Raw genomic sequence first — 21,880 nt, 5'->3', positions numbered from 1 at the left:
GATGTTACACTCAGCAGTTACAGTCAGCAGGATGTTACACTCAGCAGTTACAGTCAGCAGGATGTTACACTCAGCAGTTACAGTCAGCAGGATGTTACAGTCAGCAGTTACAGTCAGCAGTTACACTCAGCAGTTACACTCAGCAGGATGTTACAGTCAGCAGTTACAGTCAGCAGTTACAGTCAGCAGTTACACTCAGCAGTTACATTCAGCAGTTACAGTCAGCAGGATGTTACAGTCAGTGTTACAGCTAAACTACTCCCCTAGCGGGACGAGGCTACACATATCTTCAGTCGCTTACCGATTTCATTGCGCGCTCCACCGGAATTACGACGCGTGCCCCCCTCCCACTAACCAGGCAGTTACAGTCAGCAGTTACACTCAGCAGTTACAGTCAGCAGTTACAGTCAGCAGGATGTTACAGTCAGCAGTTACAGTCAGCAGGATGTTACAGTCAGCATGATGTTACACTCAGCAGTTACAGTCAGCAGGATGTTACAGTCAGCAGGATGTTAGTCAGCAGTTACAGTCAGCAGGATGTTACACTCAGCAGTTACAGTCAGCAGTTACAGTCAGAAGTTACAGTCAGCAGGATGTTATAGTCAGCAGGATGTTACAGTCAGCAGTTACAGTCAGCAGGATGTTACAGTCAGCAGGACGTCACACTCAGCAGCACGTTAGGTCCAGGGCTACTGAGGCAGCTGGATGAAAAGCAGCCACAGTTTGAAAACAGCTCCCAGCTGATTGTTGTTGTCAGGTTGTTCACGGAGCACATGGGCCTGCGGCGCCTCAGACATCTCTCCCACTCTCACAATCCTTCCGACGTGACAGCGTTCACAGCGGCGACCGGTAATCAGCAGACAGTGTTCCTAAGCGCTCCTCTCCTCCCCCGGGCAGGGAAACACTTCACTTCCTGTCTGGATGCTCATTGGTTAGACATGTTTCTGCCTTTGTGTAGAGAAAGATGTCTTATTCGTTTTTTCATCGTCAGTTCACAATGTTTCCATGACAACTACTAGGGCAGTGGTTCTCACTGTGGTTCTCACTGTGGTTCTCAGTGGGGTTCTCAGTGGGGTTCTCAGTGTGGTTCTCAGTGTGGTTCTCACTGTGGTTCTCAGTGGGGTTTTCAGTGGGGTTCTCAGTGTGGTTCTCAGTGTGGATCTCAGTGTGGTTCTCAGTGGGGTTCTCACTGTGGTTCTCAGTGGGGTTCTCAGTGGGGTTCTCAGTGGGGTTCTCAGTGTGGATCTCAGTGTGGTTCTCAGTGTGGTTCTCAGTGTGGTTCTCAGTGTGGTTCCCCAGTAGACTCCTTCATCAGCACATGATGGTCTCCACACTGGATACCTGCAACTCCAGTGTTTCCCCTACCATTGCCTTGGCGGGGCGACCAAAAAAAAAAGAAAAGATGCGACGGCTGCATCCTCGAGTACCGGAGGGGACACGTGATGCAAGGCTTCGTCCACATTGCAGCCGGCTTGTGGGAGGCATGGCCAACAGCGTTCGAGACAGGGGAGGGTAGAATTGGACTATACGAAATTGGGGAAGGGAGAAAAAATTGAAAATGGAGAGAAAAAGTAGATACAAAAAAAAGTAGCCAAACGTTACACTATAAAAACAAACTGGATAGTTGATATAAGTTGATATATGAACTGGATAGTTCATATAAGCCATTCTCCCTTTCTGTGTGTGTGTGTGTGTGTGTGTGTGTGTGTGTGTGTGTGTGTGTGTGTGTGTGTGTGTGTCTGTGTGTGTGTGTGCGTGCGTGCGTGCGTGCGTGTGCGCGCGCGCGTGCGGGTGCCCGTGGCAAGTTTGATAGTATTTACTATTTACTGAGGATGGCCAGATAATGTTGATATTTAAACTTAAAAAAGAATTATACAGAGAGAAGCTTCAGCAAGTACAAAACGCTGCTGACCGACAAAAGAGAATCCCTCACTGAGGAAAACACAAAGGCCTAACCATCATGTATCACAATGGTGATGTCAGCCAGAGATGGGGAGAAGCATGAACCTTTAAAGGACATCTCTTTGAAATAAATTACATTTTACAGTTTTTTCTGATTTCTTTTAAACAAATAATTATTTTGTATTATTTAACTATTTAATTATTATTTAGTTATTGCACTGCACTGGCAGTTGAACTGCATTGAACTGAACTGAATTGGAAAAAAGAAACCTCATAACCTAACTGGCACTGAACATTGAACTACACTGGCACTGTTTGCAGATGTACTGTTATTAAAGTTAGTTAAAAACATAATTTTGTATAGTTTTTTATGGTTAAATCCAAAGGAAAAAATATAAAATCAGAGAAATCCGAAAACTGGAAAATTAAAAACAGAGAAATCCGAAAACAGGAAAATTCATATCTGAAAACAGGAAAAGATACAAACGGATTTCATAGGGCCCTAGTTAAGGTGAGTTAATAAATTCACTCTGAAAATCTGCTCCGCTCTGATAAACTGAGTGAGATCCACAAAGAATGGATTGCACGGAGCAAGTTGCACCCTTACTTACAATTCATTATGAATTGAAAATGGGGGACACTGATGTAAACAAGACGACAGTCTTTCTCTGGTCTGCATCCCCTTAACAATTGTGTGTATTGAGCCATACTGGCATTCTGCAATCTGTTAATACATTTTTCATTCAATCAATCACCGTGCAGATTGATTGATTGAATGCCATTTTTATTAACAGATTGCAGAATGGGTACAATACAGTATGGCTCAATACACACAATTGTTAAGGGGATGCAGACCAGAGAAAGACTTTCGTCTTGTTTACATCAGGGTCCCCCATTTTCAATTAATAATGAATTGTAAGTAAGGGTGCAACTTGCTCCGTGCAATCCATTCTTTGTGGATCTAGCCTCTCTTTGGTCAGAGCATTCAGTGTGCACTCTGAGCCCTCAGAATTTCCGAACAACTTGAGTGCGCTCGCTCTGACACTGGTTGTAAATAGTTATGAGTGTTGTATGTGCCTCCCTGTATTGTAAATAGTTTATGTGTGTTTTCACTACTGTATGTATAATTGTAAATAAGTACATTTATGTGTTGTAAATAAATATAGTTAATATTTATTTACCTAATTTATGTGCAATCGTTTCATTTCAGCTTAGTGTAGACAAATGCACCGATACTAACAACCGCTTTACTGCGCGCGTCTATGACTACACTGTTGACACCACGTATCCGTGACACGTGCACCCCGCAAAAACACTAGTAGTTTTGGGGGCCTACCACCTCCCCTGAAAAAAATCCTGGGGGAAACACTGAACTCTGTTTGACTTACTTGACTTAATCCTCTTTACCCCATTGGGGGGCATAGGGCGTCCACCAGAGCTCTCCATCTCACTCTCTTCTGGGCCAGGGCCTTTGCTTCTTTCCAGCTCACTCCGATGTTCTTTAGGTCTTGGAGTGTGGAACGTCTACAGGTGTTTCTCGGCCTACCTGAACTCTGTTTAGTTGGCAACAAAACTAATGCAAAGTCAATGGGGCCAAGCTCCTGTCTGTACAAGCCCTGCAATACATGCTGAAACCTACTTTGGTTACCTTGGTAACGCTGCAGCTCTGCGTCTGTAGCTCTGTGTCTGTAGCTCTGTGTGTGTGTCTGTTATCAGCCTCTCTATTATACTCTGTTATGAGCCTCTCTATTATACTCTGTTATGAGCCTCTCTATTATACTCTGTTATGAGCATCTCTATTATACTCTGTTATGAGCCTCTCTATTATACTCTTTTATGAGCCTCTCTATTATACTCTGTTATGAGCCTCTCTATTATACTCTTTTATGAGCCTCTCTATTATACTCTTTTATGAGCCTCTCTATTATACTCTGTTATGAGTCTCTTTATTATACTCTGTTATGAGCCTCTCTATTATACTCTGTTATGAGTCTCTTTCATCATCATCATCAAACCTTTATTTGAATAGGCAGGTTAATTAAGAACAAGTTCTTATTTTCAATAACGGCCTATTTGGGGGTAAAAAGCCCCCTAGGGGACACTGTACAGAATTTAGCAGCAACTAATAACATTGGTCAATTGGCTGCTTTTCTGTCGAAAATGGTGTCGGGCGATGGGGTCTTAGGGACGGCCGACGTCAAGACCCTCGCTCAGGGTTTTGAGGTTATTCAGCTTTTGACCCAGCCGCAAGCTATTACCGCAGGGAGGGTTAGGATGCTGTCGACTCTTATTCACAGACATCTGTGGTTGGAGCACTGGAGCAGTCTCCCATGGAGGAGGAGAGGAGAATTCTCCTCCTCAGGGCCCCCCTCTCCGTGTATGGACTTTTTGGTTTGTCAGCGGAGGCACGGGCGGCCTTTAACCGGGGCCCCACGCCGCCCCACACCGCTCCAGAGGTGAGAGCACGGTTTCGCCAGCGGCTGCTGCGAGACCTCCGACCGGTGGCCATGTGTCCCCCGCCAGATATAACCTGGAAACAAAGAGACAGGCTCTCACGGTGCCGACAGACCTCGGCGGCCGAGGGATCGGCTGAATTAGATGGGCACGCCTCCGCGAGGAGTAACCGTCACCGTCTAGCTGTGTCTAGCACGCTCTCCGTTCATCCCTCCCCCCGCTACACTACGGGATTCAGGGCTCTGTTGTGTCCCCTCTGGCTGCGGGCCGCGTTCTTCCAGTGAAGCGCAAGCGGCCCGACATATCGCTTCTCATGAAGACAGGGGCTGGCACCCAGCTGCTAGCTAGGCCTGGGTCTGTCTATGAGAATGTTGTACTGTCAGGAGGTGCTCGTTGGTTAATGCCTCAATGCCTCGTTGTGCCTCTGTTGGTTAATGTTGTTGGTTAATGCCGCATCGCCGCATCACTTAACGCCGCCATATAACTAACTAATATACTAATACTAATACTAATATACTAATATAATTAACTAATTCGCGATGGACCCTGCCGCCAACGTGCAAGCTTTTGTGCCAACGTGCAAGCCAGATATTTGAACATCGTCCCCAAAATGAATGGAAGCGAAATAAAGAGAGCTTATTATTAATCAGTCAGCAGCCTCCAACGGGCGAAATAACGTCACAGCAGTATAGTTTGTTTATACTTCAGAAGTATGATATTTGAACATCGTCCCCAAAATGAATGGAAGCGAAATAAAGAGAGCTTATTATTAATCAGTCAGCAGCCTCCAACGGGCGAAATAACGTCACAGCAGTATAGTTTGTTTATACTTCAGAAGTATGATATTTGAACATCGTCCCCAAAATGAATGGAAGCGAAATAAAGAGAGCTTATTATTAATCAGTCAGCAGCCTCCAACGGGCGAAATAACGTCACAGCAGTATAGTTTGTTTATACTTCAGAAGTATGATATTTGAACATCGTCCCCAAAATGAATGGAAGCGAAATAGAGAGAGCTTATTATTAATCAGTCAGCAGCCTCCAACGGGCGAAATAACGTCACAGCAGTATAGTTTGTTTATACTTCAGAAGTATGATATTTGAACATCGTCCCCAAAATGAATGGAAGCGAAATAAAGAGAGCTTATTATTAATCAGTCAGCAGCCTCTAACGGGCGAAATAACGTCACAGCAGTATAGTTTGTTTATACTTCAGAAGTATGATATTTGAACATCGTCCCCAAAATGAATGGAAGCGAAATAAAGAGAGCTTATTATTAGTTTCGAGTTAATCAGTCAGCAGCTCTTATGCTCCGTGAAATAACATTATACACTCTGCTGCCGCGTTCGCTGCGCGCTTCATTCATTTAATTTGGGACCTTGCAGGGACCTCTGCTGCCGTGTTCGCGGCAAAAGGGGGCGGGGGGTCATGGCCAATCAGAGAAAAGCTGAACACAAGTAGGTTGCCTTTAATATTCACGCTGCCAGGCCGGGTATTACGTTGGTGCCTCCCCCGTCCAGACTACCAATCCTAGCAGCGGTAGTGAGTCAGGCACGCGTAATTTGGGGCTCACCCTAGACAGCGTGAGGACCACACACCATGCATGTCCAGCCGCAGAGCAGGCGATCCCCAGCAAGTTAATTGCTTTGCAAAAACGGGACAATGCTCAGCGGGGGAACTACCTCATTCACCAGGAGTGTTGACTGTCGTTCCCGCCGTTTCAGACCGCCCCTTTCTGTCGGGGTCCCCCCTTGGTTGCAATTGCCTCATTGGTAGGGTCAGGGTGCGAAATCCAGACTCTGTGAGATACCTTGCTTGCGCGGTTGGCGAAACCAGGGTTTGCAATGCACAGCGGGAGGGACCGGGCCACCTATCTATGATTCTTAGCGGGCCAGCGGCAGTTGGCAGCGAGGGCGCTTTGCGATTTTTACCACGTATGGTATGGCTACAGAAGTGCCATATGTCGGTGTGGATGGAGAGAATGGTGAGAGCGGGGCTTGTGTTACAGTTTGCACACCCCCACCCTCCGTTTTTGGGTTTGATACAGACTCTATTGTCAGGGTCCGCGACAGTGACAGCCCTGGCCGACGAGATCCGATCTCTGTTGGCGAAGCAGGCCGTCGTCGTGGTCCCATGGGAGGACGCGTTAAGTGGTGTTTACTCCCGATATTTTCTAGTGCCCAAGAAATCGGGGGGTGTCAGACCCATACTGGACCTGTCCGTGTTCAATCGGTTGATTGTGGCGAGAAGGTTCAGAATGTTGACCGTCAAACACCTGTTATACGCTGTCAGAGTGGGAGACTGGTTCACCTCCATAGACCTGAAGGATGCGTATTTTCACATCCCGATCTTCCCTCCTCACAGGAAATACCTACACTTCCTGTTTCAGGGAATAGCGTACGAGTACCAGAGGCTGCCGTTTGGCTACTCTCTGGCTCCTCGCACCTTCACCAAGTGCGTGGAGACCGCGCTGGTACCTCTGCGTCGTCAGGGGATACAAACTTTATTCTACCTAGACGACATTCTGGTCCTCAGCCGGTCAGAGGAGATCGCCAGTTCTCATACCAGGCACCTCACCAGCCTGGGTTTTGCTGTGAACTGGGAGAAGAGTACTCCTCTTCCCAGTCAACAGGTGGAGTACTTGGGCTTAATTCTAAGCTCAAGGTCTATGAGGGGAACCCTCTCAGAGCGGCGGCGAGAGGATATTCTCGGCGTGCTCGGGAGGTTCCGTCCTGGCAGGACGGTTACGGCGCTGTCCGTGATGCGCCTGCTCGGTATGATGGCATCTGCTCAATCTGTGGTCCCACTTGGCCTCCTCTTCATGAGGAGGATACAGAGGTGGTTTTTCAGTATGAAAATAGACCCTGTGAGAGGCAAGTGGAAGCGGCTGAAGGTCCCCACGTCAGTACTGGAGGACCTCGCCCACTGGAGGGGGGCCTGGGGCCCTCACTAGCGGGGTTCCCATGGGCAGCAGGCTATCACACGTCACGGTCTTCACTGACGCCTCCCTCACAGGATGTGGGGGGACGTGTCGGACCGACACAGTAGGGGGCAGCTGGCCTGCCCGGTCTGCACTATATATCAATGTGTTGGAATTGAAGGCAGTGTGTCTAGTCCTCAAACAGCTCGGCCATCATGTGGTGGGCGAGCATGTTCTGATCAGGACGGACAGCACGGCGTCTGCGTCGTATATCAACAGACAGGGAGGAGTACGCTCCCCCCGTCTCCACCGGGCGGCGGTCGAACTCTGGCTATGGGCGTCTCACAATCTGCGCAGCCTGAGGGCTCTCCACATCCCCGGCAGGGAGAATGTGGGTGCAGACTTGATGTCATGGGGCGGTCCCCACCCAGACGAGTGGGGACTATGTCCAGACATAGTCAGACAGGTCTGGAACCGATTCGGGGAGGCTGCGGTGGACCTGTTTGCAAGCAGTCAGTCCTACCAGTGCCATCTGTGGTTCTCGGTCAGTCGGAAGGACAACCCCTCCTGGAGTGCCTTCTCGATGTACCTGTGGCCGCCCGGGATTCTGTATGCGTTCCCCCCCATACACCTGATAGCTCAGCTGTTGGAGCGGGTATGTCAGGAGCGCAGGACTTTGATCCTGGTCGCGCCGGACCAGGGCACAGCTGTGTGGTTCCCGGCCCTGATTCAACTCTTGGTGGCCCCACCGTGGCCTGTTCCGTGGTCACCGCAGGCCCTCTCTCAGGCACGTGGCACACTGTTTCTGCCTCCTGTTCTGGGGCAGCCTCTAATGGCTTGGCTGCTGAAAGGGTGAATCTGGAGGGGATGCGTCTTAACTCTACTGTGGTTAACACCATCCAGAATGCGCACGCTCCATCCACTACCGCGGTTTACGGTAGTGGATGTTTCGAGAGTGGTGTGAGACTGGGGGCCTGGACCCGGTGTCATGCCCCCTGAACTCGGTTCTGTCCTTCCTCCAGTCTATCCTGGATAAGCTGTCGGCCTCGACAGTGAAGGTATACGCCGCAGCTATATCGTCTTGTCATGTGGGCTTTGAGGGACACGTTCCTTCTGGCCATCACCTCCGCTAAACGCGTCGGTGAGCTTTGTGCTCTCTTGGTGCGGCCCGAGTGCCTGTCTATTCAGGCTGATAACAGCGCGACTCTGAGGCCTAATCCGGCCTTTGTGCCAAAAAATATCCGGAGCTCTTATCGCTCCAGGGATATTGTGCTCCAGGCGTTTCACCCTCCCCCTCACGCTAGTGAGTTGGAGGCGAGCCTTCACCTGTTGTGTCCTGTCCGTGCGCTGATGGTCCCACTTGCGCTGTGCGTTCTGGGGTGGCTGGTCCCTTTTTCGCACATTGGTCGGAGTTGACTGCCTCCCCCCCCCCCCCCCCCCCCCTCATTAGGACGGGCGGGTGGACGGGATTCCCCTCTTCCCTGTTCAGGGGCTTATAGGCCCTCAGGGGGTGCATTTTACGTGGCAACGCGTCCGCTCTACCCCTTTTGATCTCAATATGGCTAGAGCGAGACGCGATTGCCAGATGATATATAACGAAGGTTATCCTATAACCCTAGTTATATGAATACTGGCATAGCGTCTCGCTCTTCAGCGCCCTGAGGACCCTTGGATGTTTTTCACGCATGAAATTCAGACTTGGAAGGGCGTGAGCGTGACCACACCCTGTGTTTTGTAGCGAAACACGGGAGCAGGCATGGTCACGTGCAAGTGACGTGCATGTGTCAGCTTTTTCACGTGCACAATAGGTGCATGGAGATGATATCTCAATATGGCTAGAGCGAGACGCTCTGCCAGTATTCATATAACTAGGGTTATAGGATAACCTTCGTTATGAGGCTCTCTATTATACTCTGTTATGAGCCTCTCTCTATACTCTGTTATGAGCCTCTCTATTATACTCCGTTATGCCCCTCTCTCTATACTCTGTTATGCGCCTCTCTGCGCCTCTCTCTATACTCTGTTATGCGCCTCTCTGCGCCTCTCTCTATACTCTGTTATGAGCCTCTCTATTATACTCCGTTATGCCCCTCTCTCTATACTCTGTTATGCACCTCTCTGCGCCTCTCTCTATACTCCGTTATGCGCCTCTCTGCGCCTCTCTCTATACTCCGTTATGCGCCTCTCTGCGCCTCTCTCTATACTCCGTTATGCGCCTCTCTGCGCCTCTCTCTATACTCCGTTATGCGCCTCTCTGCGCCTCTCTCTATACTCTGTTATGCGCCTCTCTGCACCTCTCTCTATACTCCGTTATGCGCCTCTCTGCGCCTCTCTCTCCGTTATGCGTGAGCCACGAGCCTGGTAGATAGATCCTGTCAGATAGAGAAACAAAAAAAAGATAGAAATACTTCATTAGAGAAATTCAATAATCTAACAATTATCCCTTTATTATATGCCTTATGTGCACTGCCAGCCTTTATGTGATGGAGAGATACACTTTTAAACATGTGTTTCCCATGTCAATAAAGCCCCTTTGAATTTAATTTAATTGAGAGAGAGACTGAGAGAGAGAGAGAGAGACTGAGATAGAGAGAGAGAGAGAGAGAGAGAGAGAGAGAGAGAGAGAGAGAGAGAGAGAGAGAGAGAGAGAGAGAGAGAGAGACGGACGGAAAACGCCAAATAATGCATGCAGAGCAGAACTAGGAAGATACCCACTAATCATCAAAATTCAAAAAAGAGCATTCAAATTCCACAATCACCTAAAAGAAAGCGACCCAGACACACTCCACAACATAGCCCTCACCCACAGAGAGACCCTCGATAGATGCCCACTCAGCCAGATGGTTCTGGGACTCTGCTCACAAACACAAGCAGAGCCACCAGACAGAAACCACACTGGACTAAATCAAATTATAAGAAAACAAAAAGAAAACTATCTGACACATTGGAAAGAAACAACCCAAAAACAGAGCAAATTGAAATGCTATTTGGCCCTAAACAGAGAGTACACAGTGGCAGAATACCTGAGCACTGTGACTGACCCAAAACTAAGAAGATCCTTGACTAGGTACAGACTCAGCGAGCACAGCCTAGCCATTGAGAAAGGCCGCCATAGGCAGACCTGGCTCCCAAGCGAAGACAGACTATGCACCCACTGCACACAAGATGAGGTGGAAGCCGAGCTACACTTCTTAACAACCTGCCCACTATACCAAGATGCGTGATTACATATGCACGCCGCATTTCTCGGAGACGCTCTCTGATTGGCACTGACTGACGCTCTCTGATTGGCCACTGACGCGTTTGCCCAATCCGTGACGAGCTGTGTCTTTGCCCATTTCCTCGTCAAACAGCCTGCAAACTACCTGGCGTTCTATCGCCATGCTCTAAGACAAACTCTAACCTTAACCAACTTCGAAAGAGTGCCTAAGCTTAACCGTCGAAAGAACTTGCCGTCACGCTCTAAGACAAACTCTAACCTTAACCAACTTCGAAGAGTGCCTAAACTTAACCAGTGTAGAAACAGGCGTCGGCCAATCAGAGAGCGTCTCCGAGAAATGCGGCGTGCATATGTAATCACGCTACCAAGACATCAGAGACATATACTTCCCACAAATTGCAAACACCCAAAGAGACTTTGAAAACATGGACAATAACTCAAAACTCCCATACCTACTGGGAGAAATACAAGAATGTGCAAACACAGCAGCAAGATTTGTGAGCTGCTGTGACAAGAAAAGGACATCCAGCGGAATGCAACCACCATAAAGACTGTACAAGAAATTCCGTCTGTAATGTACTGATTTCTTTTAGGGATGCACGATATTGATTTTTTGACACCGATACCGATAATTTTATGCTCCTCAAGCCAATACCGATACCGATAACCGATATTTATTGTATTATAATATTTTTTTTAACTGTATATATATATATATATATATATATATATTTTTTTTATCAATTTTTTTTTTTTTTTAGTATTTATAAGCTCCGACGTCATCGGTACTGCTATCGGTACTCGAGAAATTATGGAGTTTTTTTTTGAGGAATTTAAACGTCGCAAACTAATCTTGTTGGCAGTTAACTATATCTCTCCTGCCTGTGTCTGCCTGCGCGGGGAGCTCTGTGCTCTCTGCCTGCTGTGCTCTCCTCTCTTCCCCTCCCACACACACACACACACACACTCACTCACACACACACACACACACACACACACACAGACACGGCAGCGCAGTACAGACAGCTCTGCTCTCATAATGGCGGACAGAACGAAATGTTCAAAAGTCTGGGTCTATTTTACTAAAGTCGATGCTGACAACGCTCGTTGCCACAAGTGCAACAAGACATTTGCCAGTAATGTATAAGCGCTGGTACTTGTCAATGTGGCTGGCGGGGAGATAACGTTAGCTCCGAGTAGAGTAATGGCTGACAATCCGGAGGTAAATAAACGAACGAGAGTTTCTGATTGGTGGTAAGAAGAAGAGGTGGGTGCAAGCCGTGGGACGTAATTGGCAGATCGACTGTCTGTCTCCGAATGTAACGTGACTACGTCACAGCCAAGAAAGGGAGCGCTGGATTTGTGAAAAACTCCCTGTTCCTAAACCACACGCTATCAGTTTTACCACAGTACTGGCAAAACGGGAGGAGGCTATAATAAAAACAAGCGCCCTTCATCCAAATCCACCCACACCGGATTTCTTTTAACCAAAAAATGTATTATATGTTATCGGAGCTATCAATAACGTTATCGAGTTTATCGGGATGACGTCATAATTGCTGATATCGGCCCGATAATTATCGTGCATCCCTAATTTCTTTTGTTTTCTCTGTTTGATTGTTTTGTTTTGTTTGGCTTTGGCAATGTAAACGTATGTTTCCCATGTCAATAAAGCCCATTTGAATTGAATTGAACTGAATTGAGAGAGAGAGAGAGAGAGAGAGAGAGAGAGAGAGAGAGAGAGAGAGAGAGAGAGAGAGAGAGAGAGAGAGAGAGAGGAGAGAGAGAGAGAGAGAGAGAGAGAGGAGAGAGAGAGAGAGAGAGAGAGATTTTTATTTTATTTTAGAAAAACATTTATTTACATATTTCTCATTACAATGTACAATGTGTATGTCAATACAATTAAAACAACTAACTACACATTATATCGGGCAACATATGTCCCCATCACACTTAAAACCACATGAGATCTCACAATAAAAAAAATGCTAAAATACACCTGTCCGTCTGCAACACAACAAAAAAACATTGAAGCTCCACCCAAACAAAAAAAATATCCATACTTCCATTCAACACATAATATGTCATCAAGAACAACATATGAGCAACCCAAACGGGTCCCGTCAGTCCATTTGTGTCAGTTTTTATATCCAGCTCATGAAAAAAAAAAAAAAAAAAAAAAAAAAAAAAAGAAGAAGATCCCCTTCATCAGGACCTTTCGTTCCACCAAAATAATCCTGCAACAGGTATTGTTCCCCGACGCTCCGCGCTTCAGTCCAATCGTCCAGACAGACCCTGTTGTGACAGGCCGTCCTCAGCCCCAATAAAGAAGCCACTTCCTCTGACCCGGCTACATTCACAACATCTTTCAGTGTCATTGTCTCAACTGCTTGCAGACACTGTCCAAGCCCAGGTCTACTCCCTTCCTGAATGTCCAGCCGGGCTCCACACATCAGAAGCTCCATTATCATGATAACATTATATTATCCAGTTTTTTGAGCTTCTGCACAATCTTTCTCAGTCTAAAAACTTCCTGGGAAGTGTACCCCCCATTGTTCTTCGACCTCATTTGAGTCCTTGCTGAAAAAATAAACATCTCCAAATCTTCAAAAAAATCTTCCACTTTGACACTTCTCAAATTTTTTGTTGTGTGCAGGAACTTCTGTATCTGCCTGACTGCATAAAAAAATTTCCGTTGTGAATCAGACACTTGAGAAGCATTTGGGAACTCATCTTCCTCAACACTTGAGATGTCATCCCCCCATTGTTTTTCAATCTCACCCCATTGTTTTTCAACTTCATCCTCGTCCATACTGGACTGAGAGGAACCTGTGTCTTCTATGACCAAACTTGTCACTCTTTTCTTATCCTGAGAGCCCACCCCTCCATCACTTCCCACCACGCCATCCATTGTCTGACTGTGTACATTGTCCACCATATTCAAATGTTCCCCTATTACTTCACTTGTCAAATTTTTTTGATTCCTTTTTTTACCCTGACGCGGTGTTGGGCTTGGGGGGACAAAAAAAACTCTGCTCTCCTCTGTTACCTCGCCACTTGTTGAAGGGGGGGCAGCATCTCTGATTCCCACCTCCTTACCTACACAACCACTGGTTGAGGGGGAACAGCGTCTCCCACCCCTCCCTCCTCTGTACCTGCAACACCCGCACCACCCCCTGTTACCCCACAGTCGCCACTAGTTGAGGGGGGGGCAGCTTCCCTCACTCCTCCCTCCTCTGTACCAAGGCTCTGCTTCGTACCTGCTACACCGGTTCTGTGGCCCTGCAGCTGGATACTATCTGCTGCGCTACTGTCGGTCTGCAAAAGGACTCTATTTACATTGCTGGCGGTCTGCAGCGGGACTCTGTTGTCGTCACTGCTCTCTGCTGCGCACTGCACCACTCTTCCCTCCTCTGTACCACTACCTGCGCTGATCTCAGCCCCGCGCTCCTCTTGGGGCTGAGGCGGAGGTCGCCTTGCCCCTCTCCCCGCACAATCGCGGGAGATATGACCCAGTTACCCGCAACCGAAACACTTCCCCGAATTACCAGAACTCACAAAAACCACATAATCAAACTCATCAACCTTTATCTTAAAAACCAACTCAAGCTCCTCTCCGCTGTTGTTTAGAATCATTAAAACCTGTCGCCTGTGTGAGACAACATGCTTTACATCCCGACAACATTTTTCTTATAGGGGAAATTATCTTCCATGTCGTGCTAGTTGACTTCTCAATAGTTCATCACTGATGAACGGCGGAACGTTGGAAATAAAGACATTTCTGCCTGGTGTGGAGAGCGGCTCTACAGAAAGAAAAGCCCCGTCAACACTTATCCCCGATTGAACCAGTGTGTGCACCTTGTCCACCAAGTCAACAAAGATTACTACTCCTTGATTCATTCTTGCAGCTGATTTAATGCTTTTATGTCCAACAATACTTCCAACTGCCAAACTGCAGTCCTCTACTGATACATTAGGAACAGATATCTTAATACCATGCTTTCTACCAATTTTGGAAAAGTCCATATTGGCGTCTGACGTCATCCAGCAGCACAGCCTGGCCGATGCGGCCAAAATACTCCCACTTAACCCTATACACACCAATACACACAGCAAACCAACACTACACTTATAATACAATATCCCATAAACAAATTAACAAAATAGACAGATAAAGATAGAAAAAAACTCACTACACCTCCAACCTCCAACCTCTCCAATCTCTCCAATCTCATTCCCAGCATGCACTGAGAGAGAAAGAGAGAGAGAGAGAGAGAGAGAGAGAGAGAGAGAGAGAGAGAGAGAGAGAGAGAGAGAGAGAGAGAGAGAGAGAGAGAGAGAGATAGAGAGAGAGAGAGAGAGAGAGAGAGATAGAGAGAGAGACTCTTAGGTCTGTCTGCATGTGTTTATAGTAGAGGGAGGAAGTGTGAGAGATGTGAGGATATGTTTTCGTGTGGGACTGTATGAGAGAGAGAAAGACTGAGATAGAGAGAGAGAGAGATAGCGAGAGAGAGAGAGAGAGAGAGAGAGAGCGAGAGAGAGATAGCGAGAGAGAGAGAGAGAGAGAGAGAGAGGAGAGAGAGAGAGAGAGAGAGAGAGAGAGAGAGAGAGAGAGAGAGAGACTCTTAGGTCTGTCTGCATGTGTTTAGTAGAGGGAGGAAGTGTGAGAGATGTGAGGATATGTTTTCGCGTGGGACTGTATGAGAGAGAGTGTGTGAGCCTGAGTGCTTTGTCGACGTGTGTTGGACAGAACTGTTTCAATATCTTGCTCTGTCTCTCTCTCTCTGTCTCTCTCTCTCTCTCTCTCTCTCTCTCTCTCTCTCTCTCTCTCTCTCTCTCTCTCTCTCTCTCTCTCTCTCTCACACACACACACACACACACACACACACACACACACACACACACACACACACACACACACACACACACACACACACACACACACTTATATAACAGTGTGGAGCTTGTTAGGAAGTTTCAGAGCAGAAGCCATTGGAAGCTCAACACCCATCTGGTGTATCACTCTCTCTCTGTCTCTATCGCTTCTCTCTCTCACACACCCTCCCTCCCCCTCTCCCCCTCCCTCTCCACCCTCCATCTCCCCCCTCCCCCCTTGACCAGCAGCCATACCTGTCCAACAAGAGGAGAGGATGATGGAGGAGTGCAGAGCATCCAGAATGAGAGGAGGAGGAGGATGATGGAGGAGAGAGGAGGAGAGGGGAGGAGAGAGAAGGGGGATAGAGGAGGAGGGAGGAGGAGGGATAGGTATGAGAGAGGAGGAGGGAGGTAGGAGAGAGAGGAAGATAGAGGAGGATGGAGAGGGAGGAGGGATGATGAGGGGGAGAGGGAGGGTGGGGCAGAGAGGAGGAGGGAGGAAGGAGGAGGAGGGAGGAGAGATGAGGAGGGATAGGGAGGATAGAGGAGGATGGGGAGAGGGAGGAGAGAGGAGGAGGAGATGGATGAGAGAGGAGGATGTGGAGAGGGAGGAGAGATGAGGAGGGAGAGAGGGAGGATAGAGGAGGATGAGGAGGGAGGAGAGGGGAGGAGTGAGAGGGAGGCGAGAGGAGGGGGGGAGAAAGGAGGAGGGGGAGAGAGAGACAAAGAGAGGGGAGTGGAGGGGGGAGGGAGGAGAGAGAGACAGACAAAGAGAGGGGAGAGGAGGGGGTGGGAGGAGAGAGGAGGAAGGAGGGAGAGAGAGAGAGACAAAGAGAGGAGAGAGGAGGGGGAGGGAGAGAGGAGAGAGAGACAAAGAGAGGGGAGATACCATAGTCAACACCATAGACCACCGCAACACTTCCGGTATTCTGAAATCATAGGAGAGAGAGCGGGGGGAGAAAATGAATGAATGTGGATGAGAGCCTTGACATTAAGTGGTTGTAGCTACGGCTGTGGGGGTGCAGGCACCTACTCCCGAACTCTGCATGCGCAGATTGATAAACCTAGACAATCCAGAGAGACTCCGTGCATGCAGAGCTGTAGAGTAGGTGTGTAAAAGTGACTATAGCTCAGCAGGCATATGAAGGTCTATTGCAGGGGTAGGCAACCCTATAGGCACGCGTGCCTGCATAGGCACGCGGGGGCATTTTCATAGGCACAGGGGGCAGCATAAAAAAAAAAAAAAAAAAAAAAAAAAAGATATTATTTATTTTTTGCTTTGAAATATTATAGTGAAATATTTTGCACTGTTGTTGCATTTATCTTGTTGAAATCCTCCCACGGGTTCTTTTTACTACCACATATTTAATTGAGACCCTTTATTTGTTTATTATTTCAATTTAGCTGGAAATACATTGCTACAATACATCATTCAGTAACATTTGCAGAGCCTTATAACAAAAACATTATTACGGTCACCATTGTGACCAGTGGGATTAATCAACACATTTTATTATTTATTTTTCTATTTCATTGAACATTGCACATGTTAAAAGCCATTTTTTTACTCAAAATGTGAGTATTATCAAGTCAACTTAAAACAATGACAATAAACATAGTTTTATTAGGTTGAAATAATGTGGTTGTGTACTTATTTTTCTGTTAACTTATTATGGATTGAAAACTGAAAACCTTAATGCACAGTAACTGAACTCAATATTTGTAAGTTCTGGTAACTTATTATTATTTATTTTTTTACAGTGTAGTCTTGCGATCAATCAAAACTTATTTACACGATATACCTCACATTCACCCTCCATTCACATCCTGGTGTTCTCCTGGTGTTCTCCATTAGGCCTGTAGGTGGAGCTATGACAGCACTCGTACAGTACACACACCGATGGTGTGTGATGTGTCCAAAAATGAATGGGCAAATGTGAGTGAAATGGTCGCACTGTATGCAGCTGTTTGTCTGCATTGCATCCCCCCCCCCCAACTCAGATTTAGGGTTGATACAACCATCATAATAATATTGTTAATAATAACAATAACAATAATGATGTAATAATGTAAACATTATGATTAAAAAGACCTGATTATGAGAAAAAAAATTACGATGCATGGAATATTGTTGAGGCACACTAGTTACAACTATATTTCAAACAGGCACTCCATGTCAAAAAGGTTGCTGACCCCTGGTCTATTGGATCATGTCTCCCGCACCCCCACAGCCGTAGCTACAACCACTTAATGTCAAGGCTCTCATCCACATTCATTAATTTTCTCCCCCGTTCTCTCTCCCATGAGCTCAATGTAACGCGGAAGTGCAGTGGTCTATAGCTGAACTACGACCTCTGCCAGTGGGTCTTGGGCTTCGTGACAGGAAGACCCCAAGTGGTGAGAGCAGGAAACTGCACCTCCTCATCCATCACTCTCAACACAGGTGCGCCCCAGGGCTGTGTTCTGAGCCCCCTCCTCTATTCGCGTTACAGGCATGATGACTGTGTGGCAAAGCACAACAGCAACACAATCATCAAGTTTGCTGATGACACAGCTGTGGTGGGCCTGATCTCTGCAAACGACGAGAGGGCCTACCTGGGAGAGGTGGAGAACCTGGCGCTGTGGTGCCAGGAGAACAGCCTCTCCCTGAACGTCAGCCAAACTAAAGAGATGATTGTGGACTTTAGGCGGTTGGGGGCTAGGGACTACAGCCCCCTCAGCATCTACGGTGCACCGGTCGAGAGAGTGAACAGTTTCAAGTACCTTGGAGTTAGGGCTGCAACTAACGATTATTTTGGTAGTCGACTAATCTGTCGATAATTTTTTCGATTAGTCGACTAATCTAACGATTATTTCTGTCACACCCTCCATCTCTGCTTCCTGTGGGCGCGTCTCATTTTCAGGGCTCCATTGCATGTTTTACCTCACATGCTCAAGTCTGCACACCTGTGAATGTCACCCTCCATCTGCCTTAACATGATCCCATAGCCAATTTAAATAAGGACTCATTGAAACATTTGAATTTGGATCTTAATTAAGCTACTTGCTTAATCAAATGTATTTTAATAACAAATACAATAATCAATCATAATAAACAAATTAAATAATACAAATTAAAGTGCAAGTTTAAATGTAAAGATAATGTTTTAAAAGTAGCAGCCTCTGCCCCAGCACTGTGGTTCTGATGGAGCTGTTAACCTGGTCCAGGAGGGTGACGTGGATCCACTCACTAGGCTCCACCATCTCCAACAGCTGTAGGGGGAGAGGAGAGGAGGATCAGATCAGACGGACTTATAGGTATTTTGTTTGCTGTGTGTGAGTGAGAGGAGCTGTGTGTGTGTATGTGTGTGTCTTACTCTGATCTCCTGCAGAGGAACACACCATTTACAAATGACAGCGTCCATAAAGGAACGTGTGATTGCATTGCTATAGCAAACTTATAAATCATCAGATATAAGATAGCTAGCACTAACGTTCCCTGTCTCTGCAGTCTTAGCCCAAAAAGTTAAACTTTTTTCAACCGAGAAAAAAAAGCAGCCTAGTCTACTCTAGACCATGGCGCTATATAGACAGTGGACGTTAGCACTAGCTATCATAACTTACCTAAACGAATACACTGAAACGGTGCTTGACTATGTCTGTACTCTGGTAGAAGAAACAATCCCCTCCACCACAATTAAAATCTACCCAAATCAAAAGCCCTGGGTAGACAAATCCGTCCGTGAGGCTCTGAAAGTGCGCACATCAGCATACAACACCGGGCTGGTGACAGGCAACATGGAAGAACACAAGATGGCAAGATACAACGTCAGGAGAGCAGTAATAGAGGCAAAACGGCGTTACAGGGATAAAGTTGAACTTCAGTTTGAACAGGCTGACTCTAGAGGCATGTGGCAGGGGGCCTCAGAACAATGACAGACTACAAAGGCACCTCCCTCAAACTGAACAGTGACATCTCCTTAGCAAAATGATCTCAATTCCTTCTATGCAAGGTTTGAGGCTGTGAATAAAAACACCAGCCTACAAACCACGGCAATGGGGGGGGGGGGGTCTGCTGATGGAGACTCAGTGTTCAGGGTAACAGAACATGAGGTGAGACGGATCTTTAAAAAAGTGAATATCAGGAAGGCAGCAGGACCGGACGGCATCCCCGGCCGCGTCCTAAAAGTCTGTGCCGACCAACTGGCCCCGGTATTCACTGACATCTACAACCTGTCCTTGGAACAGGCTGTCATCCCCACCTGTCTGAAGAAGTCCACCATCATCCCTGTACCCAAAAAATCTACGCCCGCTTGCCTCAACGACTACCGCCCTGTAGCCCTCACCTCCATAGCCATGAAGTGCTTTGAGAAGCTAGTGAAGGGCTACATCTGTTCCTCCCTCCCCATCAGCCTGGACCCTCTGCAATTTGCATATCGCCCCAACAGGTCCACGGAGGACGCCATAGCCCATGTGCTGCACACAGCAGCATCACACCTGGACAAGAGGCAGGGGAACTATGTGAGAATGCTGTTCATCGACTACAGCTCAGCATTCAATACCATAGTCCCCTCCAAACTCATAGCCAAAAAATGCTTCTATCCCCAGGCCATCAGGCTGCTAAACGAACAATAAACACTATGCAACAACCATCAAATGCACACAGCACACACACCCACATGCACACACTCACTTAAACAAACAACACACTGCAGCACCCACTCTCCACACTTTAGATCACACAAACACACTTTATATTTATTGATAAAGGATTTGCACTACAACTCGTACACCTACTGTAAATTGTACCTAAATTGCACCTCATCCCATTTCTGCCTTGCACTATATAGTATTGTATATTAGTACACTGCACAGTATTGTATATTATATGGTAACTCAGTTACGTCTATTCTGCATCGAACATTGTACATATGTCTAAACTGAACACTGTGACCTAATTTTTTTTACTTCTAATTTACATGCTATACTATGTTATTTTATTTCATACTTATCTTGTCTTGCACAGTCTCTGGAGCGTAACAGTAAGAAGCATTTTGTATAAAAGTATTCTGTACTTCTGTATGACAACTATTAAAGAAACTTGAAACTAATTAATACTCCAGTCTGCAAAAATACGACACTTGGTGCTAATTCACGGAGCTGTAAACTAGAGCCATATGAAATCCGTTTTATTATTTTCCAAATTTCATTTTATTTTTTCCCAAATTCCATTTTTTTCGTTTTAATATTTCAGAATTCTGTATTTTGCCTTTTATGCTCATTTTACCATCAGAAATAGTGTCTAATAAGTGGGAATGAATAAATGTCCACAATTGAATAAGATATAACAGTCCATTTAATGTTTTTAAGTGCTGCAACTCAGAAATACAGTTCAATTTTACACAATATTTTTCAATTAATATTGTGACAAAATAAAAATACATATTTCAAGTGTAAACAATAGATACAGCTAGCTACTACTGACATTATCACAATGACAATGTCAGTAACCTAGCTATATCTATTATATTGTGATGAAATATAGTAATGCATAATTTAGGCACCTTTAGTTTAGTTTATTTCGTTTATAAAGGACAGTGTATAATGGCAATGGTTTGCATTAAACAAATGGATGGGTGCACTAGATTTAGCAGAAGCTATCATTTCCATCTATAGTCCTATGTACTGTAACGTTTCATAGCTATTTAAGTTTATTTAGATTATAAAGGGCAGTGTATAATGACAATCGTTTGCATTAAACAAATGGGTGCACCAGATTTAGCTAGAACTTCTAGAAGCTATCATTTCCATAGATAGTCCTATAACGTTACATAGCTGTTTAAGTGTATTTAGTTTATAAAGGGGCAGTGTATAATGACATCGTTTGCATTAAACAAATTGATGGGTGCACTAGATTTAGCAAGAAGCTAAACGTCCTAACGTTATAGCTAATTAATCACAATAGTGTCGCAAGTGTTTTTGCGGGTCCAGTCCACGGAACGTTGACAGAATTAGCAAAACACCTTATCACCGGAGGCATAAAAGTCATTAGGATACTGTTCTGCTCTGAATTGAGGGCTTATTGTGGAATTGTTTAGCTTATTGACGATGTTAACACCGAAGCAGCGAGACGCTTGAGCACCGCGGCTGTGTTGTGTGTAACACGCTGTAGAGTCCCCGCCTCCCCGGTCGCGTGTGCACCAAACGTTCACCCAAAAACGAAATTTCAGTCCAGATTAGGCCAAATTCTGCAATATTCCACGTGTTGCAGTTGATTCCATTTTTATTGGTTAATTCCGCGATTCCGTCCGCGATTCCGTGAACGCGGATTTCATATGGCTCTACTGTAAACACCGGTAGCCTAGCCAAGCTCTAGTAGCCTGTAAGCTTGGCGCCGTTTAACGTTAGCTAACGTTACATAGTAGTTGGTGACACGCAGCCTCAAGCAACAACATATTAACTGAAATAGCGTTCGCTTAGCAAGCATTATCCATGAGACATTCTGTTTTCCAACATGTAAGCTAAAACT

This window comes from Notolepis coatsorum (genome assembly GCF_963971535.1).
Source record: "Notolepis coatsorum genome assembly, chromosome: 13".
Lineage (NCBI taxonomy): Eukaryota > Metazoa > Chordata > Actinopteri > Aulopiformes > Paralepididae > Notolepis > Notolepis coatsorum.
Note: the sequence above shows the minus strand (reverse complement) of the source record.